This window comes from Triturus cristatus, chromosome 2_1 (genome assembly GCF_964204655.1).
Source record: "Triturus cristatus chromosome 2_1, aTriCri1.1, whole genome shotgun sequence".
NCBI lineage: Eukaryota > Metazoa > Chordata > Amphibia > Caudata > Salamandridae > Triturus > Triturus cristatus.
In genome coordinates, this window is record NC_140581.1 from 114632559 (window position 1) to 114660044 (window position 27486).

Below are 27486 nucleotides of genomic sequence, written 5' to 3' on the forward strand. Positions count from 1 at the left end.
TTCCTGAGTATTAATACACTACCCCACCAACTACTCCTACACCCCATGCAACCCCACCCTATAACATAGCATAAAAATGTTTAATCATTTATAACTACACCGTATACTTATCCATATACTTACCTATATAGTTATTCATATAAAGCAGGGTAATGGCAAATGTGATAATTGCATGCGTGGTAAAGTTGCATGTGTGGTAATGACTTTGTGGTAAAGGCATTTTGTTGTTCAGGCTTCGTTGTAAGGAACACCACTTCGCTCTACGCCACTGCTTTATGCCACTACACTCTACTCTGCACCACTATACTCTATCCTGCACTGTTCCACTTCACTCTACACTGCAACAGTCTACTCTATGCCACTCTGCGCCACTCCACTCTATGCCACTGCAGTCTACTATGCGCCACTCTGCACCACTGCAATCTACACTATGCCACTCTACTCTAAACCACTGCACTCTTCACCAATTCCCTCTACACCACTTTACTCAAAACCAATGCACCCTACGCCACTGTACCTATAGCAACTACTTTGCACCACTGCATTTTATGCCTCTATACTCAACATTCTACTCTATGCAACTGCACTCAATACCACTGCATGCTACATCACTATGCACTATTGTGCTCTACGTCACTGCACTCTACTCCACTCTATTCCACTGTGCACCACTGCACTCTATGTCACTGCTCTCTGCACATCTCAACTCTGTACCACTCAACTCTGCACCACTCTACGCCACTGCACTCTACACCACTGCACTCTATACCACTGCTCTCTACACCACTCTACTGCACTTTACACCATTGCACGCTATGCCACTCTGCTGTGCTCTATGCCACTGCACAGTGCACCACTCAACTCTATGCCAACGCACTCTACGCCACTCTACTCTCTGCATCACTCCATTCTTATGCCACTGGACTCTACTACCACTCCCCTCTACGCACTTCGATCTTCATCAATCTACTCTGCATAACTTTTTTCTCCGCTCTACTCTATGACACACCACTCCACGATACATCTACTCCATTAACCTCTGCCCCATTCACACTCAACTCCACTCTATTCCACTCCACTCTATGTAATTCTACGATACTACTCCCCTCTACAAAGCTCTATGCAACTCCTTCTATGCCACTCCATGCCACTTTACTCGACTCTGTTCTATGACACACTACTCCACTCTACTCCCTCCACTCTATGCCAATCCACTGTATGACAATATACTCCACTGTATACCACTCTACTCTATAACACTCCACTCTGTCATTCTATGATACTACTCCCCTCTGCAAAGCTCTATGCAACTCCTTCTATGCCACTCCATGCCAGTTTACTCGACTCTGTTCTATGACACACTACTCCACTCTACTCCCTCCACTCTATCCCACTCCACTGTATGACAATATACTCCACTGTATGCCACTCTACTCTATAACACCCTACTCCTCTCTATGCAACACCCTCTAAGCCACTCAACTCTGCACTCCACCACTCCACAACCATCTATGCCACTCCACTCTAGGAAACTCTACTCAACTCTGACACTGTGCTCCACTCTGCGCCACTCAATTGTACACCTTTCCACTCTGCCACACTCTACTACCTCCACGACAATCCACAACACTGTATGCGACTCCATGACACTCCACTTCACTACTCCCATGCCATTCAACTCTACTGTACGCCACTCCATGCTCTCCATGACACTTCACTCTACTCCACTTTACCACAGCCCACTCCACGCCATTCTCCTTTTTCCCTACTAACTTTTAGCCAATGTGAACAGCAGCCACTTTGGTGAACAACATTACTGAAACATATTGGTAAAGCCAACTGCTCTTGCATAAGCAAGACCTATTGGCTTTGCCAATGTATGTTTTAAATGAACCTGACAACCATAATCTTACCGGGATGCTGACGACAGACAGTGGTGGCAAAAACAAGAGTGTAGGTGCAGGCAAACCTTTATACTTGTTTTCTGCCCAAGGAGAGTCACCTACTGTCCTCCCTGCTTATATAAATTGGACTGCCAGTTGCCAGTAAACGCGTCCCATGCGTCATCCATGTGGTACATGGATGATGCCTGTGTATGTATTACTTCTGTGTGTAGAGGTTGCATGTGGAGTGATCTCACAAGTAGTTGTGGCCCCACAGGAATACATCTTGTTTTCCTAAATGCAAAAGCACATAAGGCAAAGGGTGGAGAGAGCATCACACGGTAATGTGAATTATGTATCTCCTCCAGGACATTCCAGAGATCCTTTGTAGGGGATCAGACATTGGGGTATGTAGGAGGGGAGATAGAGATCCCCTTTGAGGCTTCTGAAAATGCCCCTGTCCTGCCCTGCCTCATTGTTCTCTGATAGGGATACACCACGCAGATAAGAGTAGCTATGCGGGCCAAATACTCTCTCTAGTGTTTCATTATTATGAATCTCCCTGACAACAGATTGACAGCTCCACCCAATTCAGTGGTGACACCTAAAAAAAAAGATTAAGGCTGCACAAATCTGAGCGGAATGTGCCAAAGGCAAGATCTTCCCAAATCCATTCTCGGAGCTGACTCTTAAGATACCCAAAAACTATCTGGCACTTTAGTATAAAGATGGGACAGAAGCTTCCAGCCAGAGTGTCAATGTTCTCAGCCGGCACTAAACAAACCACACCAAGGAAGGATAAGGGCTCCAAGAGGGAGAGGAAAACTTGACACGCAGCACTGAACTCTAAGCCAGATCACCGTGATCAAGAGCTGTTATATGGGTGTACCTAGTGAAGGGCTTTCGACTTGTATGTACAAGACTCTGTGACGTGTTCAGTTGATGCACAGGATGGGCATTGATGTATTATTTAATGTTGGGTGGTCTCCTGAGCTCTGAATCTCTAAACCACACCACCTCCCAGAGGAAGACGTAGGTGTATTTGCTACTCAGTTTGGGGCTCAATAGCAAGGTTAAGCCCCAGGGCAATGGAGTTAAAAGGCTGAGTCAAGTAACACCAGATAGTCTGGGATGTCTGAAAAGTTAGCACGCAGCTTCATAGAGCTAGATAGATAAAGACACAACGGGATATTTACAATAAAATGTGGGCGCATGGTGTTACTCACAAATTGGTAACGCTGCGCTCTGACATTTTTTAAACGCAGGCATGCGCCGTATTTACAAACATACGCTGCATCCTTGCATTTCCCCTAGTGCTGGTGCTAAAAAAAAGCTGCCTAGCGCCAGTGCAGGCAGCCGTGCGCCATGTTGTAAGGGTGCCTGCGCTGCATGGGCGATTGTTTATGTGCAGGAAGGAACACCTTCCTGCACATAAGTAATCTTTAAAGGCGATTTGCTTTTTCTATGTGTGCTGCATTCAAGAGCAAAATATGAGGAAAAATTAATAATTTCTCCTGATATCACCATTCTAAAACCGGATTTTACCTTAACACCACCTTGTAAATATGAGGTAGAGAGCAAAGCCACGGGAGGGTTAGAAAAAGTGACACACCGGTGGCGTTCGTGGCTTGTAAATACGCCCCATAGAGATTTATACTGCCAGAAACAGAGGCAAAGGCACCCTGGTAGAGACGGATAGGTAAAGACACAGAAAACATATAGAGCATCTAGGTAACATCCAGCGGCTAACAGACCAGGCCGAAGTCAGGTGCACCATATTTAAAAAACAAAAACTGTGAATAGACAGAGCACTGTTGCCAAAGAAACACAATCTAAACTAAAAGTGGACATGCTTTCATTATCAATTGCTAATAGATAACATGTCATTACAACTTGAAAACAAAATACAAGTTTTACAAAAATGCAACGAGTCTCAGAGCCCAAAGGCAAAAACTCATTGTTGCAAGCCAACTGAATAAGACTTTCAAGACAGCAGGCGAAATGACTTTACTCAACTTAATTGACAAGGAAATTAGCTAATTCCTGTGCTGTTAACAAAACAATAATAAAGCTGAAACTTCCAAGACAACCAGTGGCTAACAATGCATGACCCACTGACTCATTCTGTCTATAGACCTGAGGACTGGTCCAACTTTTAAATCACAGTACAACTAACAGATGACAAAATGAAGGCGAGCGCAAATCTACGTTTTCCACGTACGACTATTTACTACTGTTTGTGTCTCAGGACCACAATAGCTTTGAACCCTACATAGGACAGCCAAGAGACTAGCGTGAGGAACTTTACTAGGGGTTCAAGGCTGAACAACCAAGGCTTGGTCCAGAGGTGAAGGGGTTTAGGGACTCACTCGGACGGCCTAATAACTTCACTGTCTAGACAGTATCCCACCTTCAAAATTAATAGCTTTGATGGAAGGCAAGTAAAGAAATACACTTAAAAATATGACCCACGTAGAAAAACAAACAAACAGTCTTAGCTCATTCTGGGCCTTAGATACAACTATAATCGTCTTTATAGCTCCTTCTAGGCACTATATTTCTGGATAACATGATTATAGCCAGGGACTCCAGTTATGGGCCCTTACTCGGGCCTTTTTAAGGGAAAGACGGTGGGCAGTCACCCCAAAGGTGCACAGCTGAGTAAGCCTGTGACCCTGACTAGAAACACTGTGGCAGCACCATCGGTCGCAACTAGAGTGGATTGACCAACACTTATTCAAAATGGTGCCTACCGTCCCCCTGCTGACAAGGCGCCGATGTAAAAACAAAGAGGGGAAGGGCGCACCCCCTGCGGGCTCACAGGATTGTTGAGCTTAACGCAAGGAACTGGGGAGCCAGGTTTGAGTCTCGACGTCGGCTTAACATCCTGTGTTTCTGGGCAAATCACTTCATCTCTGAAAATAATGAATGAGTCCTTTTGTAATGTTACTGGATCTTTTATAAAGTGCTCCAATACCTTAGGGTCGGGCTCTCACTATATAAAACAAAAAAAAAGAAGTCATGCAGAGGACTTTCGTCCCAACACATTTCATTTTTTTTCACGCTCTTTCTCTCTTGCTACACCACAAAGCTTGGTTGCCTCCAACTTTGGGTCCCGATTAATTCGTCAGGCCCACCACCAGCCCGTCTCGGTGGCGGTCAAGACAACGCCGCCAAGCTGGCCGCAATTATACCACTGCACCACAATTCAACGCAGGGCTGGTGGTGTGCAGGTGGTGCAGCCACGGTGCCGGCATGTTTGGGCTCTAAGAGAGAGCCTGAAGGCAATGCTGGGCACACTGCTGCGCCTCCAGCAAGTTGGGGGCACTGTTACCATGGACCATGTTGTGCCTGGCAAACAGTACGCGCACCAACAGTGCAGGCATAGGGGGGCATAACATGTGCCCCCGGCCACAATCCCCATGGGCCTGGGGCCCTATTTGTGGCCATTTACCTGCCTTTTCACTGACCTTCTCAAGGCTGGGTCCCCGCCATGAAAAGGTTGGCAGAAAGGCAGGTCATAATTCCCAATATGGTACCCATGCTACCACCCCACCGCCACCATTGATCTGGAGGAGGTCCGACCGCACACATCGTAATCGCACGGTCGCAAACCGCCACAAATGGTGCAGCAGTCACAAGGCAGTTGTAGTCATATTTAGCCCCTTTGTGTGTTTACATTTCATATGCCTCCCCTCTATATATTCATATTTATTTATGTTTCTTTCCAGCCTCTCTACATTCCCAGCTCAGTACTGGGATTCTCTCTAGCTTTCCGGTCTCGCTGTGCCCTCGATCATTTTCTCTTGCCACATTCTGAGATTAGATTTGCTCTTTCCTTGTCTCTGTGTTACAACCAAACTGCACACAAGCCCCCCAGGCGCTGGCAGGCCACTGCCAGAGCAGCAAAAACAACCAAAAAGTACAGCAGCAGGCACATACATGCCTATGGAAACTGACAACCATATGCCCTGAGCAACCCTGTACACACAAAGGGTGAGCCCATAGGACAAGCATCATCAGCCTATACCGAGACAGACTTACCTGCAGCATGCATGGGTTGCATCTCTTCTTAAAGACCAGACTGGGGTCCCATGAACATCAATTAGGGGTCACCTGGGGTTGAAACCTCGACCCCTAACCCACCTGTTGCAACCCCTGCCACCTTGCTTGCGACCCCTGGCTGCTTGTCAGCCTTGGCAAGCACTCTGGTGGCATAAAACCAGCTGCAGTGTGAGCAGCGCTTCCTTGCACTGCTGTGCTGAAGCCCTGCCTGCAGAGACACCATGATAGTCTGCAAGCTGGGCCTGGGTGGGGGAAAGAGCTTGTCCCACTCATTGCTATGGTGACCCCGGGGTGCCCGGTTTATTTCTTGATTTGATACATTATATGTCTCTGCTGCGGTCCTGGGTCAGGAAGCTGAGTAAATGAGCATGAACTGCACGCTGCATGGCTGGGTATGATTGGACAGTGACCAACTGCACGTGCTGCAGCTAACAGCACGTGTGTGTTATTGCAAGCGTGCACCTGCTGCACCCTACCCTAGCTAAGGACATGGTGGCTGGTGCAGTATGACAATCAGGTAGCATGTGTGAAAGTGCTACCAATGATGGCGAACCTGGCAAAAATTAATGGCCAGCCCCCGCGCTGCAGTAAAAGCGGCACTAACGAGGCGCGGCTTCAGAATCGGAATGGAGTCGGATTCGTGCCTGATGGGTGGGTGCTGGGTGTCAAGACTCTAGAGTGACTCACTAGAATCAACGCAAGTTCAGTACAGCGCAGTGAGTGACTGGCTTCACTTAATTGTCACTCTTTGACTGATTCGGGCGGTCTGACCTCGGGCGGGGCCGTGTGGCAAGGGATGCCATGGAAGAGACTGACTGAGTTGCCAAATCGACTCCACTAGAGTTTCTATTCTCTGACTCCCCTTTTGGTGGTGCCGGTTGCTGTGATTCCTGTGAGCTGCGGGCCTGGACCAACCTCTAACACAAGCATCAAGTAAAGTTAGATAAGAATACCTATTTTTGGAGCGAAAACAAGATTTACAAATGCCCTGCAAAACTTTAGAAATTATTGATAAAGAGCACACATTTCAGGTTCAACCCTTCTAGCAGTCTAAACATCATTTAGGTAATGTAAATAACACATTAATTGCAATTGTTTTATGTCGAACGCTGCATCCGTGTAGCCACAGCATGCGCACGCTGGCCAGTGAGTGCTAGTGAACTAGCCAACAAGACATTGTCTGTTTTGAATACCACCAAGGCCGGAATGGCCACATTGGGTGATTGGCGGGTGTTTCCATGTGAGGCTGGAAGGGTGGGAGGCAGGTTGTGTTAGTGGGGCCAGTTTTGTAGCAGTGCAGCAGTTTTAAAAGCACTGTGAAGTTCTTGGTTTATTCAGAAGTTTTCGGGCAACAATAAAAGTGTCTAGTTAACTCTGGTGATTTATTAATGTACCTGCTGGAGAGAGATGGGAGCTTTGTCTAGTGGCAGTTTTCACTTATCTAAGGTAGCCAGAGAGTTAATATGCCTGCAGCAAAGAACATGTATCATGCATGTCAAAGAACAATATTTTATGTGGATAGCTCAGTGGGTTACTGCTTTTGTCACAGAGATCCTGTTGTTACTGTGCAGCTTATAAGTCACATTCATAATATAGCACAGTGAGCTATACACTGCCATGTAAGAGCTGCATGCAAGCTGCATGGTACAGGTTAGAAAGTTATGTTTTTTGACAGTCTTTCTATCTAGATGTTGCTAAGAAAGGTTTGTTTGGGTAAAAATACATTCTTATTATTAACCCCTTCAGTGCCACGCCCTTTCCCCCTCCTGTGCCGGGCGTTGCACTAGTGGGTGGGGTTCATGATGAGATAGTCTCGTCATGGGCACAGCGCAACCGTGCTCCATGACGAGACTATCTCGTCATGGGCACTGAAGAGGTTAAAGTCAACCCTTATAACTGTATTATGTTCTGAATCCTGAGTTTGTGCTTCTCCAGACCAAGCACACTTTAAAAGTGCCTACCAGAAGGGATGACATGTGAATCCTACACCTTGTAGTATCCTTTGCCTTATGTAACATTTTCTATATACTCATATACACAACTATAATTCATTGACACTGCATGTGAGTGTGATGGATTTTGAAAATGTGAAAATTTGCCCTTTAGGAGCCGTGATTAATGGAGTCATTCTTAAATGCGGACTGCAACCTCCGCATGTGTAAAGCGAGCATTCACGCCTCTGGGCATTCTGTCAGTTAGATAAGATGTTTGTTGCTGGTACGGTAATGCAGAACAAGCATAATATTGATCAACACAAGCACTGCACCAGTGATGTGCATATTTTGTGTAGATGGAATTGATCGTAAACCTGGAAAGGTTCAATGCCTCCACAGGTTTAGAAGCATGTATAGCATGTCATGGTAAGGAAGGATGCAGGGAGAAGTTGACCTGCATTAAATAGCACTGTTATCTACTTTCCAAGACTGAGACTTAATTACATGGGACTCTTAGTTTCTAAAACAAATGATTAAGTGCAATTGTTTTGAACTTGATAGGCCCATCAACCTTCCCATTTTATAAGTTATTTGATATTGATAATGGCTGATTTCAACTTGACTAGCATATTTTCTATTGTTGTACTCTATTTGATAGGTTCTTAATCTATGCTACATTATCTTAATTGTACATCTGAAAATACTACTGAAACAATGTATGTGGCTGCATTTTCAATAGGATTTAAAGTATGTCTGTTTAAAGGGTACTTCTTTTCTATCTGTTATGATTTCCACGTCCATGTGGTGTCCTACTTTTACTTTGAGGCGGACTGGCAGGGCTGGGGATGCATGGCCCACCGTGGACTCTAGATTCCTTTTCCCAACAAAGACAGGGCTAAGAGGAGCTGAAAAGTCCTCTCACTGTACTGGACAATGATCAGTGCTCTACAGTACTGCCCTGGTTCCGACCCACAGAGACCAGAGGATGCCCATCTGACGTAGATCTCACTAAGCTAAGTCACAGCCTGAGGAAAGGTCATGGCTTCATGGAGGGCCAGGAAACGGCTATGCTGTGTGCATGGACATAGAAGGACTGGTTGCTTGCTGTGGACTGGCTTCAGGCATCAGATGGTCTAGTGGCCTCACGGAATTCTTCCAGGGCAGGGGAGAATCATCACACCCTGGCACTAGGCAGTCTGTGGATCTCACTGTAAACGTCTGGCTCAATAACCTTCGATGCATGGTTCTAAGATGCCCATTGGATTGCAAAGTCTCCCTTTACATGGGACCTGTTGTTCCAAATGACATTCTTCACTGGGGAAATGAGGCTTTATTAAAGACCTTTCTTAATAGGACACCAGAGTGAGAAGATGCTGCTGTATGTGTGGGGCGTGGTTTGGTCTCACTATATACAAGAGCCAAGATCACCCTATAGATGCCACCATGCAAAACAGAGCTTTAATAAATAGCGCTTTGAAGGGTCACCAGTTACCCACTGCATAATGTGTCTTTGCTACTTGCTCACCTCCATCAAATCAGCAGAGTCCTACTGCTGCAACCTACCAGATAAGTAAGCCTTATGGTATTTTGTCCACTGTTGGGATAATGTTGGTTCTGGCATAATACTGATAATAATTAAGATAGTTTGGACATCCTTGATATTGTGGTGTTTGTTTCTTGTATAATTCTGGTCATGGCATAATGATTATAATTTCTAGCATACTGTGGGCATCATTGGCATGGTGGGGCCCACTACCTGCATAAAGCTGTCTAGCCATAATGTTGGTAATTCTTGACAAATGTTGACCATCCGTGGCATGCTGATGTTTACCTCTGGCATAAGGCTAGCCCATATGTGATGATGGTCACTTTAGGCATACTGAGGGTTTCCTTGACATTATAGAGTCCATTTCTGGCATAATGCTGGCCTTGATATCTAAGTATATAGTGGACTTCTTTGGCAACATGCTTCCTATAATTAATCGTATAGGCAGAAGAGGAGGTGGACTAGCTGTTATATTCAAGCAAACAATAAATCTCACTAAAGCTGACTACATCTCCATAAAATGTTTTGAGGCCCTCTCCAACAGATGCAACCCTACACTATCTTCATCCTGTAACTTCCTACTCTTTTACAGAACTCTACCTAGCAATGCAACATTCCCAGACACGTTTCTAGACACAGTTTCAACCCTGATAGCACTACACTCCAACCTAAACATTCTTGGTGACCTAAACATTTGGTTTGACAAACCCAATATGCCCCATCCCAAAATCATTATCACCGGCCTAGACACACTGAACCTACATCAGATCGTCCACAAACCCACCCACATCGCTGGACACATCCTAGATGTCATTTTTGCTAATCCAGAACTAGTTACCTTTCAAACGATGACTCAGTCACATTGCCAGGCCACCATTTGCTACCTTTTCAACATAAAACACCACAAATAAACACACCTAAAACCACCTTACATGCATCCACCTATTGACCATGGAACAAACTCACTTTTGAACACTTAGAAAAGAACTAACATCCAACATAGATTTATACACAATAAATTCTGTTCACAAATTATATGAGTGGCTACAGGAACCTTTTGATATCCTAATACCACTCCGAACAACAAAATAGGACAAAAGAAAACAGGCACCTTGGAGAAATACATAACTAAAAGAAATAAAACAGAAAATTAGAAAGCTGCAACACAAACTTCACCTACACAAACTTAACAGATTATGCAAGTCAGCAATCAAAAAACTAAAAATAAAGGTACTATTCAGACTGAATTCAAAATACTAAATGTGCAAATAAAGATTTGTTTCAAATTCTCACTGAATTTCATAAACCTAAATGCATAGAAGGGACTTGTCCCATTACTCAAGAATTAATGGACAAACTAGACAATCTTTACACAACCAAGGCAGACACATTGGACTCCTATTTAAAACAAATGAAAACCACCAGCACCAACCCTTTTCCAAAACAAACCTCCAAGACTAGGCAAACCCAACCTTTGCATTCCTTTACACAAATATCAAAAAGTGAATTTCTGGATCTGGTCAAAGCAAGCAGGCCTGCTGGCAGCCCTTCTGGCCCTTGTCCACCACAAACCTTCAAGAACATTCTTCTAACTACCACTACTGCCACACCAGTAAGAATCATCAATAATTCCTTAACTACTGGAATCTTTCCAGAAGACCTAAAAAAAGGTATAAATACGCCCATTATTACGGAGAAATAAACTGGACCCGCTTGACCACGACAACTACAGACCGATTACAAATGGCCTTTCCTTGGCAAACTGATAGAATGAGCAGCATTCACCCAGGTGTCACAATTTATTTAAAATAACTCCATACTTTCTGACTGCTAAACAGGATTCCGTCCAGGAAGAGGCCCAGAATCTGCCCTCATCGCCTTCTGGGATGACCTCAAAAACACCGTAGACCGGAATGGGGTTGCTGCACCACTTCTCTTGGACCTCTCAGCTGCCTTTGACACAGTTGCCCATGTGTAATGTGTTATGTTATGTTAGTAGTTTGTAAAGCGCCTGGTTACTCCAAACAGAGCTTCTCCTTACCATCCATCAGAAGTATACAACAAGCCAACCATAGTCAATAAATGCCCATGGATTGCTTGAAGAACCAGGATTTCAGATGTCTACGAAACAGCACTTCGGAGGGCGTCATCATAAGATTCAGGGGAGAAATATTTCACATTTTAGCCATAAGCAGACTAAAGGATCTGCCACCTAGGCAAGCACTGAGGACTTTGGGAATAATCATTTTAGCTGTTCTCGCTGATCTGAGATTACGGTTGGGCCGGTAAAGTTTAATCAAGGGGAACAGGAATCGTGAAGCTTTGCCGTTTAAGATTCTGTGACAGAAACATAAGGCTTCAAAGGCCACTCTATCCTGCAGGGAGAGCCAATCGAGCTTTACAAGGACCATGCCCAGAGAGGAACGTCTAGGAATATTAAGAAGCATTTGGGCGGCATAATTCTGTACCCTCTGCATTATTTTTATTCTGCTCTTGGAGACCCCAAGAGACCCCAAGATAAAGGACATTGCAGTAGTCCATGACACTCTAATACAAAGACTCTATGAAGCCGGCATAGAAAGAACTGCTCTCGACTGGATCACATTCTACCGTAAAAACATAACAAATGCCATCCATACCGTCCAAACCGTACTTCACAAAAGCAGGGGTCCTTCATGTCTCTATCATCTCACCCATACTTTTCAACATCTACATGAAGTCATTACCAGGACTGATCAATGAATTGTCCCTCACGTGCTATAACTATAGAGAGGGCATACAAATACTCCTTAAACTGGAAAACCCCAACAATATTGAAAACTCGTAAACTTTCAGTTGCCTCAGAGCCGTTGATCAGTGGATGACGTGGAGCCATCTCAAATTTAATGCTTACAAAACGGAAATGTTCACGTGTGGCGATTGGAAACGTTATGACCCGTTTGCCGTGTGACCTGATGATATGGGAAAACCGCCTAACGTACCTGTTGCAGAAGATCAACCTTCAAACTGCTTTGTATCACCCACAAAGCAATACATGCAACAGGGCTGCTTTTCATCAGGAATAAAATCACCAAATACATTCAACAAAGGAACCTCCACTCCAGATTGGCGCATCGCCTCAAAATCCCACCATACAAGAAAAAAACCATAGGTGGCACATCCTTCGCTGCTCAAACAGCCAAACTATGGAACTCTTTACCCCCAAACATAAGATCCACGGACAGCCACCTTATCTTCAGAAGACTACTCAAGAGTTGGCTCTTCCCTACATTGCCACCATACTCTAACACAAATGTGGAGCATATCCCTGTGTATATAAGCATTTATTTTGATTATATGGATGTATCTACATATGGGTATTTCTTTGTATAAATATGTTTAATATTTATGTCTATAGATATAAAGATATTCTTTAGGTCTGCTTAACAAATGTACATATTACTTATGGTTATATGCGTAACGTCACTGGATAGTTTTCGTATATGTTATTTGATTGGATACTTATGGTTCTCCATTATCTTTGTATCACAATATGTACATTCTAACATAACTATTTATCTACATTTGCTTCACTATTTAATTATTGAAGAAAAAAAGAAAAAAAACACACACAAATAGATTAGCTTAAAGTGCAGCAACACTTGAAAGTCTGAGTTTCTTAAATACAATGTAAATCTTGATACATATTAAAATTCCTTATACGTGTTTACCTTCCATGTACTTATGTATCTATATATTAATTACTTTAATCCTACTGTTAAAAAAAAACTATTTGCGTCTCTCCAATGCACTACCCTATGTTTCACCCTATATCTCTCTCAGTATATCCTCTACCTCGACTCTCTGACTCACCCCAGACGTCATTCTACTACAATGATCTCCAAAATAACACTTTCTAGAGTGAATCTTCTCTTCTTTATCCCACCTTGCATCACCCCAAACCTCTTTTTACTACTAAGCTCTCCCAAACAACCCTTTCTAAATTCTTCCTTCATGTATCCCTCTTTAGACTAATCTGAGACCTCATTTTAGTATTAGGACCTCCCTAATCGTTTTCCATCCACCATCTCTCCTTACTCATCTCAACCCTCCTCTTACTACTATGATTTCCCAATAAACACTTTCTAGGCTCACACTCTATCCCTCCATTATCTTTTTCAACCCAACTAACAAACTCACATGTCCATCACTCAAATTAATTCATGTTTCCCTATACCAGAGGTCTTCAAACTTTTGTCGGCTGAGCCCCCCCATTTAAAACTTTTTACACGTCGAGCCCCCACACCATCACCACCACCTGACAAAAAAGTTCTAGAAGCTGGTACTCTGCATCATTGATGGCCCTTCCCTCCTGCAGAGCTCAGGTCGTATAGGGCAAATAATATTAAATAAATTAAGAGTGTTTAGTAAACTGAAATTTATTTAGTGCATGTCTTTATTCTAAAGTTCATATGAAAAGTCTCCAAGAAAAAATGAGTACATAAAATTACATTGGTGCTTTATTTTTCACATAAAACACAAAATTTAGGATAGATTAGCAAAACACTCCCTAAACACAAGTGTGGGGTGTGCCTGTTTTTCTCCACAGAGACAGTCAATGTGTGGATGTATTCTTGCTGTTGCCATCCTTTGGTTGTGCTCCACTTCCAGTTTTGAGCAGTACCTGAAAACGGGAGTGCTCACAAAATTTTGTAATATATTTTTGGGAGTTTTATATAGTGCGACATGACCCAAAGGTATTGGAGTGCTTACAGGAGCATCTTTTACATTACACAAGCACACATTCATTTTTGTAAGCACAGGGAGATTAAGTGGTTTGCCCAGAATCACAGGATTTTGAGCAGACACCAAGAATTTAACCTGGTTCCCCAGCTCTACAGTCATCAGCTCTGGATGTTGCGCCACATCCTTACCCCTAAACAAGATATCAGAAAAAGGGGTTCCACAAAACATGCTTTCTGACATGATTGAAAAATCCATGATTACGTGGAGTATGGCCAGGTGTTGCCATGTCAGTAGGAGGCCAGCCACAGTTTTCCAAGAAGACCTAGGGGACATTTACATCATACACATGTGACGTAAGTGATTCAAGAGGATATATACATCTTTATCCTCTAGCAGCATCAAGAGTCAATTTGTTGGCATAGATGGCTTATAAAGAAAATTGCCTTCCAAAGCTTCAGAAATAGCTGCACAAGAATTGTTTTTAATTTGGTCTACGAAAGAAGTGAGGATAGATAGTAGGCATACTTCACAATATTTATTATATCAGGCTTGTGGACTCAGCTCTAGGGATTGGAACAAGAGCATTGTGAGTGCAGAGTGATCACTGAGAGTGCAGAGTGTGCGGTGTGCTGATGTGACCGCAAGTAAGTGGGGGGAGAACGGTGTGAGTTCATGGTGAGTGGCATAAGTGCAGTGTGGTCACTGTGAGTGCAGGGTGAGCGGGTGGTATGAGTGCATGGCGATCAGTGTGAGTACATTGTGATCCCTGTGAGTGCAGGGTGAGTGTGAAAGAAAAGGGCGAGAATGAGGAGTGAGTTGTCTGAATGCAGGGTGCATTCCCAGACAGTTGAAGTTACTCAGCATGTTATTTGAGGCTTGGCATAGGGTTTGAGATATAAGCTAAACTATTGCTTTTATGGAATTATTCTGGCTCCAGGGATCGAGGGTGGAGGAAATAAATATCGTGCTTATCCTGCAACAAACTTACAGTCTTGCGATTAGTGTTGCCAGCTCTTTATATTGATGTCCCAGATGGTACAAAAATAAGCAGTCCCCTATGTTATGGGCATGGATTTTTTGATCATGTTAGAACTGACAGTATCTGAATCAGTGGCGGCAGCCATGTCAAATGCCTTAAAAAACATTCAGAACCTCCTGTCTGACCGGTTTGGACTTGCAAAGTGTCTCAGTACGGACACACCCTCTGGGTGCAGGAGGGTCCCCAAAGTGTGGATCAGAGATGAGATAATCGGAGCAAAGGCATACTCTTGACAAGTTGCAGTTGCGAAGACCCCTCAGCCCCCCCCCCCTGTCCCTCCCCACCCACCGTCCCCGTTGTCGTGTGTGTCAGCCGGGCTGAGACAGCTTCCAGGGCACACACAGACAGTTTTTGAGCTGCCAGCCGCACCCGAGTACTTCACAGGTCTTTAAAAGACCATTCACGTGTTAATGAGGCTTTGCTGTGTTTTTCACCTCTTAGCGCCCCTGCATCTCCACTCTGACTATGGCTGAGACACACGACTGGTGCCTGGAGGCAACAATGGAAGATGAAGTGGTGGGGTGGAGTATGCGCCCCCCCTGAGGGGATGCTGCTCCCCTCCAGGGGGGTGCGCCCCACAGTTTGAAGACCTATGCCCTATACTAATTCACCTCTAATCCTTTTTGGGGTCCAGAGTAGCATGCTACTTACCAAAATGCACTTTGACGCCTCATCAGGGGTAGTAATCGCTAAATAATAATACAATTACAATTATGGGATTCCTGGAATGTGATAGTCATGCGTAGCTTCCTTTGTCCCAAATCTATATGAAAAGTATCCTTTGAAGTACATTATAAGAACCATTTTTTTAAAAACATTTTCATGATGGAGAACATTCTCAAATGGCTCTAAATGGCTCATTTGCAGTTACTTGGTGCAATATAGGGACATATTAAAGCCCCACTACTTCCATTTATCACCAGCTACTACCCCTGCAAGTCATGGTGATAAGGGTTGGTGAACGGACCTTTTTGTGGTCTTTAAAAAACTCATACTGGTGAAGCATGAAAACTCTAACGGTGGAAGGATTTTAATCAGTGTACAGGTCCGACCTTCCTGCTGTTAGTTTTGTGTTTTTTCGGCTAAGGACAGTAAGCAAGCATTGGCAAAGCCAATATGTCTGTTGTAGGTGATCAACATATTGGCTTTAAAGTTGTTATTTAATGTTTTTGTAAATCTTCCCTACGAAAGCATTAAAACTAATTGCTACTCACTTGTGCTCATGGGTGAGGATGCACAGGCGGCCATCTTCAAGTGTATTTGTAATCAGATTTTACAAAAACATTCAAAGATAGCTGGCTGTGTCTGCACGTGCAATCCAATGTCTGTGAATGTTTTTGTAATCAATCAATCAGAATTCATAGAGCACGCTAATCACCCATGAGGGTATCCAGGCGCTGGGTCCGGGCTGCTCGGGGGCTTCAGTCAAAGAGCCAGGTCTTGAGTTCCCTTCTGAATTCTTGGAGGGAGGAAGAGGTCCTCAGGTGGATAGGGAGGCTGTTCCTAGATTTTGAGGAGAGGTAGGAAAAGGAGCAACCTCCACTGTTGCTGTGGCAGGAGCGGGGAGTGTGAGCGAGGGAGGCAGAGCACAGGAGTCTGGAGGGTCTGTGGAAGCTCAGGCGGTGGCTGATGTACGCTGATCCTTGGTTCTGAAGGGTTTTGTAGGCATGCGTCAGAACTATGAATTGGCATCTCTTGTGTATGGGGAGCCAGTGCAGTTTCTTCAGGTAGGGGGTGATGTGGGTATGTCTGGGGTGGTTGAGGATGAGTCTGGCCACTGAGTTCTGGATGGTCTGAAGTCTCATCAGGATGTGTGATTTGATTCTGGTGTAAAGAGCGTTGCCACAGTCTAGGTGGCTGGTGACAAGGGCTTTAGTGATGGTACGTCTGGTGTATATAGGGAGCCATTTGAATAGCTTACAAAGCATGCGAAGGGTGATGAAGCAGACAGCAGAGACTGCATTGATCTGGCTCTTCATGGTGAGTTAGGAGTTCAGAATGATGCTGAGGTTCGGCTTGGTCCCTGGGGTGGAAGGGAGGGTCCCAGGTTGGTGGACCACCCGGAGTTGCCCCTTGGCGAGTTGGTGCCTCCAAAGATCAGAACCTCTGTTTTGCCTGTGTTGAGCCTGAGGCAGTTGTCTTGCATCCAGTTGGCAACGCTGGTCATGAGGAGGTGGAAGTTGGCTTTCGTGGTGGAAGGTATTTGGAAAGTGAAAGGATGAGCTGGGAGCTGCCATCATAGGAGATGATGTTCAGTACGTGGTTTATGACAATGCTGGCCAGGGGTGTCATGCAGGTGTTGATAAGGGTGGGGCTGAGGATGAGCCTTGGGGAACGTTACAGATGATGTTCTTGGGCTCCTAGGTGAGGGGATGGAGGTGGACCCTCTGAGTTCTTCAGGAGAGGAATGATACTATCCATTTGAGTGCATCGTCTTAAATGCCGATCTGATGGAACCTTCTGATTAGGGTGTGGTGGGGCTGTGGTACTGGCTGAGTGAAACCTTGAATGTGGTCTGGTCTGTGGGTTCCTTTGTGGTGCACCATCTCCTTTCCAGTCATTTGTAGTTGTATTTGGAGGTTCTCAGTTCCAGAGTATATCATTTGGCTTGTATGGAGGGCCTGTTGGGTTTGGAGGGTTTGTTGGTAGGGGCGATTCTGCCGGCGCTGTTGGACATCCATGTGGTGAGGTTTTTGACGGCTTGATTGACGCTCGAGGGGGTGTCTAGGAGGGAGGAGTTGAAGGCGTGAGTCCACTGGCTCTTGATACTCTGTTCCAATTACAGTGAGAGGTGCTGATTGGTCTGGTGGTGAGTCTAGGGGCTGTAGAGTAGGTGAAGTGGATGATTGTGTGGTCTGTCCAGTTGAACGTGGTGGTGTGTCTGTTTCTGACTCTGTTGCTGGTGGTCAAGTGTGTGTCCTGTGATGTGTGTGGAGTCGGTGACTATCTGAGTAAGGCCGATGTTGTTCATGCTGTCCAGAATGCTGAGGGTGTTGGCATTGTTGGAGTCTTTGAGGTGGAAATTGAGGTCTCTGAGAAAAGTTTTGTGTTCATGTCGATGGCTTTGGGGTGATGAAATTGGCAATGGTGTCACAGAAACTATGGCAGGGTCCTGTAGATCTGTAGGCGACGGTGCCTTTGATGGTGGTTTTGCCATCTATTCTGAACGGTAAGTTGTGGGGTTCCATGATCGAGATGATGTAATCTGTAGTGGTGATGCAGTAGATAGATTCCTTGTGGATGATGGTGATTCCACTACTGTGTTGGTTGATGGGGTGGCGGTGAACAATCTTGTAGTTGAGGGGCATGGCCATGGCAATGTTGGGTGCAGAGGCAGAGTTGAGCCAGGTCTTGGTGAGGAAGACTATGTCAGGGGTGAGGAGGGTGATGGTGTCCCATATCTCGGTCGCTTGCTTGCAGAGGAAGCGAACATTGAGCAGTGAAGTTGTCGGGGTGCTGTTCTTGCCTGCCAGGTGGTGGCGGTGGGTGAGCTTGTGTGCGGGTGTTGCAGGAGAAACGGCAGTGGTGACAGGTGAAGGATCCTGCAGTTGAGTGAAGTGAAGTGCAGCAGCAGTTCTTGTTGCAGTGTTTGGGGTTCAGGACAGTAAGCTCAGCTCTGGAGTAGCGGCGGATGGCAGGAGATCCAGGGTTCCTGGCGGTGGACGCAGTCCAATTATGAACTGGTGCAAATGGGCTTGCCGGCGAAGCGCCAACTGTGAGCAACTATGCGTCTCCATTAAGTAGGTCTTGGGAGGGGCGCTGTGGAGGAGGGTGGCGGGAAGCGCATGGCGGGAAAAGGGGATGGCAAAAATTACCAGAACGAAGCACCACAAAAGAGCCAAAGAACTAAGTAGCTAAAACAAAATGCCAGGAGAAAACAAATCATCTAAAGTAAGATAATAATAATAATAATAAAGTAAAAATGTAAAACATTTTTTAATAGATTGGCAGCCCATTCAAATAAGGCTGTCATGTATGTGCACACAAGGGCAGCCATCTTGAAATGGGTCAAAAGCCCATCTTCAAACATGGATGTCGCAAGAACTGTGCACACAGAACGCTGTGCACTGCAAGGGCCTGTCAACAATACCTGGGGATCTGCTAGCCCTCCCAGAGTTTAAAATAAGTTAAAAAAAGGCAAACAGGAAGTATCCAATTGTCCACCAGGCCCTGACACTAAAAAGGAATACTTGATGTGTTGTAATGACATTATGCTTTAGGAGAAAGCTGTCACTCATAAACAAAGGACCAATGGCTGAAGGCAGCTGACCCATTGCCACGTGCTGTAGGATGTGTTGAGCAAAAGAAAAATGCAAATTACATTAAACCAGACCAATAGGAGGGGCGGAAGGGAGCCAAAGGGAATTTAGAAAGCTTTGCAGAAGATCGCATAGAGAGGAAGCATGGTAAGTTTTGAGAAGTAAGGCGGAATTGGAGGCTTTCTGTCAAAGTATGTGACTTTGGGAGGGCATTTTTGGCCGACAGAGCAGTTAGCACATTCAGACCAATCTCTTTAATGTAATCACTTATTTTCATGACTGTGATGTTGTTCGTGAGGTCTCAGGCAAAGGGATATTTGCTGGCTCACCTATCTGCTAGTGCGCATCTGCAAATCAAGTGCAAACCTGCAAAATAATATTGCTTTACTCGGTCAATAACGAGGCCGCGCAAATTAATCTCTGACTCTTGTGTGATTGATTTCACTTTAAGAGTCGCAGGATCAAAAAAATCAGGCCAACGCGCCGGTATCGATTGGAGATTGTAATATATTTTTCCATCTCCTTTCATGCGCTTCCTCTGTTCACTTCTGTGGAAAGCTCTGAATATTTAATTGTTCTCAAAGGTGAAGGGCTAATTGTACTGGATAAATCCAGCCGTGTCCAGACAGCAGACTGCAACCAGCACATCTCTCGCTGCATCCAATATTCACCATTTGATATCCATGGAGAGAAGCCACGACTTTAAATATTAAAGAGCCAGATTATGGCAGGTGTTGCTTGAACTGACACCGTAATTGGGTGCTTGAAATATAGCTAGTGAATCGCTCCAATGTCCTTGTTTCTGTCCCGTGTTTCTGTCGGGCAGCGCCTAGAGTCCCCCTTCAGGCTGCACGCCTTGATGGAAATGGTGCAGATATGGTTGTTATGATGTAAGGAGGAGTTCCAGTAGACGTAGTTAGGTTAAAGATGAATGAGTTTATTGTTCTTAGACGTTAAGACGGGGTAGAGTCTCGGCAACGACGCTCAACATCCTGTGATTCTGGGCAAATCACTTAATCTCCCCTGCCTAACAAAAACAAGCATCGGCATAGCCAATAGGTCTCGCCTTTGGGACCTTATAAGTGTTTAGCCATGCAACAGTTGCATAACTAAATACTTATAAGGTCCCAAAAGCGAGACCTATTGGCTATGCCAAGCGGCTGCGAAAGTGAAAGTGATCGCGATCCCGATCAAACTTCAAAGCAGCCTTGCTGCCGCAAAAGTGAAAGTAATCGCGGCAAAGCGCTGCGCGCGCGCCCGCGCACATGCACTGTAGCTCTAGGCTGGCCTGTTAGCACTTTTTGGAGCCCTCTCAATAAGTCTCGCCAGATCAGTGCATGCGCTGGGTCAGGCGAGACCTAATGAATGTGTCCATCTGTAACGAGACTGGTGCTCATGTAAAGCGCTCTGATACCCAATGTCTCGGGTCTACTTTGTGCTATATAAAAAAAAACAACTAATAAGGTCTTCTAGTAAATTCAGTAGTATCAATGTACTCAGCCCCACCTGGAGCAGCCTCCCTGCTGCTCAGCCCAGGATCCTACTGACACTCTCTCACACAGCAATCCACACATTCCATTACATCACCATCCACACCAACATTCTACCCAACACATTCACACTGGCTGAGCAGCAGAGACGGAGAAACAGGGAAGGTCCATGATACCAAAAACGCAAGATATAACACACCATCCCCCTTACAGAAAGTATAGCAGATGCAAATAGTAGACAGCAATTCATAATAAACACAAAGCACTAATAAGTGACTATGCATAAACATGCAAAAAAAGCAAGGTGAACATATAATACATATGAGAAACAATACAGAAAATAGGTAGGACCATCACAGTTACATAGAAGAAAAATGCAAGAGAAAACGTAGCAAAATGCACAATGTATACAGCATTGCAATGGAAACACAAGGCACAAAATAGAAGCTAAGCATAAGCTGAAAAGTGTAAGAGAAAATAAGCTACATAAAAGAAGCATGACTAAGTAAAAAACACGAAAATGGAAATGTAGAAAACATAAACCAGATCACACATCTCCTTCCTTAGCAGAGCAAATTCATAAAGAAGGATGCTATACAAGAACGTCAAAAGAAATGGAGAGATTAACATATATATAAGTAAGTAAAAGTAATCCACACAAAACAGACCAAAAGTAAAATGCTCCAAGTTACCACCACAACCACTCCGGCTGGCCAGACTGGCGAAGAAAATGGAGAACGCAGAACACAGCAGAAGAAGAAGAAGAAAAGAAAACCACCTGAAACCAGGATAGAGGGAGGAAACACAAACAGAAAAAACAAGTACTCCCAAAACAAAACACAAACAGAACTCCAGAAGTCTAACACATGAAGAAAACAAATGAACCAGAAAACAAGCAACGGGTGCCTTTCACCCAACCAGAAAGCAAGCAACGGGTGACTAGCACCCAACCAGAAGGCAAGCAACGGGTGACTACACCCAACCAGAGAGCAAGCAAAGGGTGGTTTGCACCCAATCAGAAAGCAAGAAACAGGTGACATACACCCAATCAGAATGCAAGCAACGGGTAGCTTACACACAACCAGAAAGCAAGAAACGGGTGGCTTACACCCAATCAGAAAGCAAGCAACGGATGACTAACACCCAACACATCATCCCTGGGGAAGGGCATCTAGTGAAAAGTAAAAGTAGGTGAGCAACAAACCATGGGTGAGACCCCAAGCAATAAAGAAAGAAAGAGGAAGATCTTCACCCCAGTAAAGTACAGGGAATCCCCAAACGGCAAACGCAGCAAAGGGTGATCTGGGTGGACAGCACCCAAAAGAAAAAAAAAGTGCAGACACACCTCAAAAGAGATCACCCAGGAGAGGTGATGAAAAGGAATACACATGTAATAAGCAGCGCACGACATAAAAAAACATTGTAAAAGGAAGTCATATAAAGAAGCAAAATAGGAAGACTACACAATGACAACCCATAAGAAGATGATCCACGTCCAAAGTACAGACAGGAAAGAGAACGCATGAAAACCTGCATGCCATGAGATATACACATTAACAGTACTGCTGCATGTAAGTGGCAATATGGTAAAAACACATGAAACATTAATAAAAAATAGGACCATAGTTTCCTCGTGGACCATTAGAACATCGCGCATATAACGGTGAGAATGCGCACTCAGCAACATGAGTAATTGATGCATAATGATTGAAAAATGGCACTCTAGCAACATCAAACTCCGAAGATGAGACCCACAAAAATGTCTTTCCGTGAAGGAAAGGGAACATCCCTCTCCCAAACCCGTCCTCCAAGTCATAACTATCCACGGTGCAATCACAGTATTTAAAAAACACCAAATGAACACAGGGTTGAAATAATACCAGGTTAGGTTGAAATCCACATAAGAAATCAGGCTTGTAAAATAGAATTAGCTTTGCCAGATCATTAAAAATCTGCGCTGCGTGGAAATGCGCTGTTGCACGTAGTGTAAGAGGGTTTACCTCTTGACTTGAAGTTGAAGTAAGCAGTAGCAGGAACCATACGCTCTGTTAATGGGCTGTCCAGTGGATCAGGACACTGGTGGGGCAGCAGGGCATGGAATCCAAGAGTAGGTTCTTTTTTTTAAAGAAATAGCTTGAAGAAAATTTCTTTAGAAGTAGATCCTCATGCGTAGTTTTTGATCCAACTCGTCACCAGTTTATTTTATCAATCAATCAAGAACTTTGTAGAGCGCGCTACTCACCCGGAGAGTCTCAAGGCGCTAGGGGGAGGGGGGACTGCTACTGCTTGAACAGCCAGGTCTTGAGTTGCTTCCTGAAGGAGAGGTGGTCTTGGGTCAGACAGAGGTGGATGGGGAGGGAGTTCCAAGTCTTGGCTGCCAGGTAGAAGAAGGATCTTCCTCCCATGGTGGCTCTTCGAATGCGTGGAACGGCGACGAGGGCGTGGCTGGTCGATCGTAGCTGGTGGGTGGGAGTGTAGAAGGTCAGGCGGTTGTTGAGGTACCTGGGGCCCAGGTCGTGGAGGGCCTTGTGTGCGTGGGTGAGGAGTCGGAACGTGATTCTCTTGCTGACGGGGAGCCAGTGCAGGTCTCTCAGGTGTCCAGAGATGTGGCTGTGTCGGGGGATGTCAAGGATGAGTCGTGCGGAGGCGTTCTGGATGTGTTGGAGTCTTTTCTGTAGTTTGTCTGTGGTTCCGGTGTAGAGGGTGTTTCCGTAGTCCAGTCGGCTGGTGACGAGTGCCTGGGTGACCGTCTTCCTGGTTTTGGTGGGGATCCATCGGAAGATCTTTTGGAGCATGCGTAGGATGTTGAAGCATGATGATGATACGGCGTTGACTTGTCTGGTCATCGAGAGGGAGGAGTCCAGGATGAAGCCCAGGTTGCGTGCGTGGTCCGTTGGTTTGGGTGCGCTGCCCAGGGCAGGGGGCCACCAGGAGTCATCCCAGGCAGAGGGTGATGATCCAAGGATGAGGACTTCCGTCTTGTCTGAGTTCAGTTTCTGGCGGCTGTTCATCATCCACTCGGCTACGTCTTTCATCCCTTCGTGTAGGTTGGTTCTGGCGGTGGCTGGGTCGTTGGTGAGGGAGAGAATCAGCTGGGTGTCGTTGGCGTAGGAGATTATGTTGAGGTTGTGTTGGCGTGCGATGGCTGCGAGGGGGCTCATGTAGACGTTGAAGAGGGTGGGGCTGAGTGATAATCCTTGTGGTACGCCGCAGATGACTTCGGTGGCCTCGGATCTGAACGGGGGGAGGCGGACTCTCTGGGTTCTTCCGGCGAGGAACGAGATGATCCACTCTAGTGCCTTCTCTTGGATCCCAATGTTGCTGAGGCGCTGCACTAGGGTGCGGTGGCAGACAGTATCGAACGCTGCGGAGAGGTCCAGGAGGATGAGGGCCGCTGTTTCCCCATTGTCGAGCAGGGCTTGGATGTCGTCAGTGGCTGCGATGAGGGCGGTCTCAGTGCTGTGGTTAGCTCGGAAGCCGGACTGCGAGTGGTCGAGGGATCCGTTCGTCTCGAGGAAGGCGGCTAGCTGTCTGTTGACGGTCTTCTCGATGACTTTGGCAGGAAACGGGAGGAGCGAGATGGGGCGGTAGTTCTTGAGGTCGGTGGGGTCTGTTGATGGTTTCTTCAGGATGGCGCTGAGTTCGGCATGCTTCCAGCTCTCCGGGAAGGTGGCGGTGTTGAAGGAGCAGTTGATGATGTCCCGGAGTTGAGGTGCGATGACGGAGTCGGCCTTGTTGAAGACGTGGTGGGGGCATGGGTCGGTTGGTGATCCGGAGTGGATGGTGTTTATCGTGTGGATGGTGTCTTCGGTGCTGACCGGGGTCCAGGCGTGGAGGGTGGTGTTGGGGGGCGTCGGTTCGGTGGTTGGGTGCGTGGTCTGTGCACCGAAGCTGTTGTGTATGTCGGCGATCTTGCGGTGAAAGAACGAGGCGAGTGAGTCGCAGAGGTCTTGTGAGGGAGTGATGTCGTTGTTTCCGGCGCTGGGGTTGGAGAGCTCTTTGACGATGCTGAAGAGTTCCTTGCTGTTGTGTGCGTTTTTGTCTAGTCGTTCTTTGAATGCTGTCCTCTTGGTGGTGTGGATCAGCTGGTGGTGTTTGCGGGAGGTGTGCTTGAGGGCGGTCATGTTGTCTGTAGTCGGGTTTTTTCGCCAGGCTTTCTCGAGGGTGCGGCAGTTCTTCTTGGAGTTCTTGAGGTCGTTGTTGAACCAGGAGGCTTTCTTGCTGTTGGGCCTGATGGGATGGTTTTTCAGAGGTGCGAGGTCGTCAGCGCAGTTGGTGATCCACTGTGTGAGGTTGTTGGCTGCTTGGTTGGGGCCCGTTGAGCTGGCAGGAGGGTTCTGGCTCAGTGATGTGGAGAGCTGGTCGGTGGTGATCTTGTTCCAGCTCCTGCGGGGAACCTGTTGCGGGTGGTGGTGAGTCGTGGTTCTTCTGAAGCTGAAGTTGACGCAGCTGTGGTCTGTCCAGTGGAGTCCGGTGGAGTGGCTGAAGGAGATGTACTTGCTGGAGGAGAAGACTGGGTCAAGCGTGTGTCTGGCGTAGTGGGTGGGAGTGTTCACCAGTTGCTTGAGTCCAAGGTTGGCGAGGTTGTCCAGCAGGGTGGTGGTGTTGTTGTCGTTGTTGTTCTCCAGGTGGAAGTTGAGGTCCCCTAGGAGGATGTAGTCAGCGGAGGGGAGGGCGTGTGGGCTGATGAAGTCTGCGATGTCTTCGCTGAATTGTGTGCGGGGTCCTGGGGGTCTGTAGATGAGGGTGCCTCTGAGTGTGGTCTTGGGGTCGGTGTGTATCTGGAAGTGAAGATGTTCGGCGGCTGTGAGGGTGTCGTCGGAGTTGGTCGTGATGCGGATGGTGTTCTTGTGGACGATGGCGATGCCTCCTCCTGTCTGGTTGATGCGGTCCCTCCGGGTGATCTTGTATCCGTCCGGGATGGCGATGGCGATGTCGGGCGCTGAGGAGGCGTTCATCCAGGTTTCTGTGAGGAAGGCGACGTCTGGAGATGTGGTGTCGAGCAGGTTCCAGAGTTCCACGGCGTGTCTGTGGACGGAGCGGGTGTTGAGCAGGATGCACTTCAGGTGGTTGCTGCTGGTGCTTGGCTTGGCGGGTGCGGTACGGGTCCGGATGCAGGAGAACTTGCAGGATTGGCAGGTGAATGGTCCGTGGGTGCGTCTTGGGACGGCTCGGCAGCAACCGGGGATCCGGCCGGTGTTGAGTGCGAAGAGGGTGGCGGCGTCATAGGTCCGGCGGGTGGGCTGGCATCTGCGGGGGCCAGGGGGTCTGGCGCTGGGCACGGTCCAGACGCGGACGGGCGCTGACGGGCTTGCCTTTGGCGCGCCTTCGGCGTGCCAGCGCCGCGTCCGCTGCGCGGCCTCCATATGAGGGGAAGAGGGAGGGAGGAGCAGCTGGGAGGTGGGAGCGGGGCGGCCAATGGGGTGCAAGGGGGCGGAGCTACCGGGACGCGGCGGCGGGAAAACGGGCAGCGAGGGGGTGACGCGGCGAACGAGGGAAACAAAAAGTAAAAGGGAGCACAATCAGGGCAACAAAAGTAAAGGGAGCACAAATCAGGGCAACAATACCAAGGACACAGGCACTCGGGGCACAGAATGAAAAAGCGTTGGTTACGCTGCTCTGCAGATTGCATGCTGCAACATCCGTGGTCATAAGGTTTGGACCTGGGGGTGAAATAACAAAACCGATTCCCTCAACTGAGGGGGTCCGTCAAGGGTGCATTTTGGCACCTTTTTTTATTCTTGGTGTATACAAATGGATTGGAGAAGCATTTGCTGGACCATTGTTGTGATTTTCCAAAGGTAAATGGTAGGAGTATTCCCATATTGTCATATGCAGATGACACTGTTTTAATGACCCTTACTGGAAATAGCATGCTTAGATGCTTTTAACACCTTCATGTTGGACCTTGACCTAAAGGTAAATTTTGCAAAATCTTTTGCTATGGTCTGTGGCACAAAAGGGTCATAATCTAGGAAATTTGTGGTGAATAACTTCACCATTGAAAAGGTGGATAACTTTAACTATCTGGGAAATCTCTTCAACAACAAATTAAGTTGGGCCCCATTAATGAAGACTCGAGTCCAGAGTACTACTCGCTCTATAGAAGGTCTTTCCGTTTTTGTGGCAAGTTGGGTCAAAAACCTGTTGCGCATCTCAAAACCCTATATATATCTAAATGCCTATCTGTGGCCACCTATGGGGCAGGAGTATGGGGGACTGAGAATCCTTCAGTCATACAGGTGATGGAAAACAAATTTTTAAAACGGGTATTATTGATTCCATCGGGTTCATCAAATACCTTCTGTCACAACGAAATGGGAATGACCAAAGTGACTGATATTATCCGTCTGTCGCCTTAATTACAATGGTGCAAAATATGGTTATCGGACAACCTCCAACTTTCTAGAGAAATTCTTTTAGATTGTATGAGCATGGATAATGTAAAACAGATTCCCTGGCTGTTATATGTTAGTGACATGTTGCATAAGATAGGTTTGGGCTATGTTTATGAAAATCCTGAAAATATTCAGGGAAACATAAAA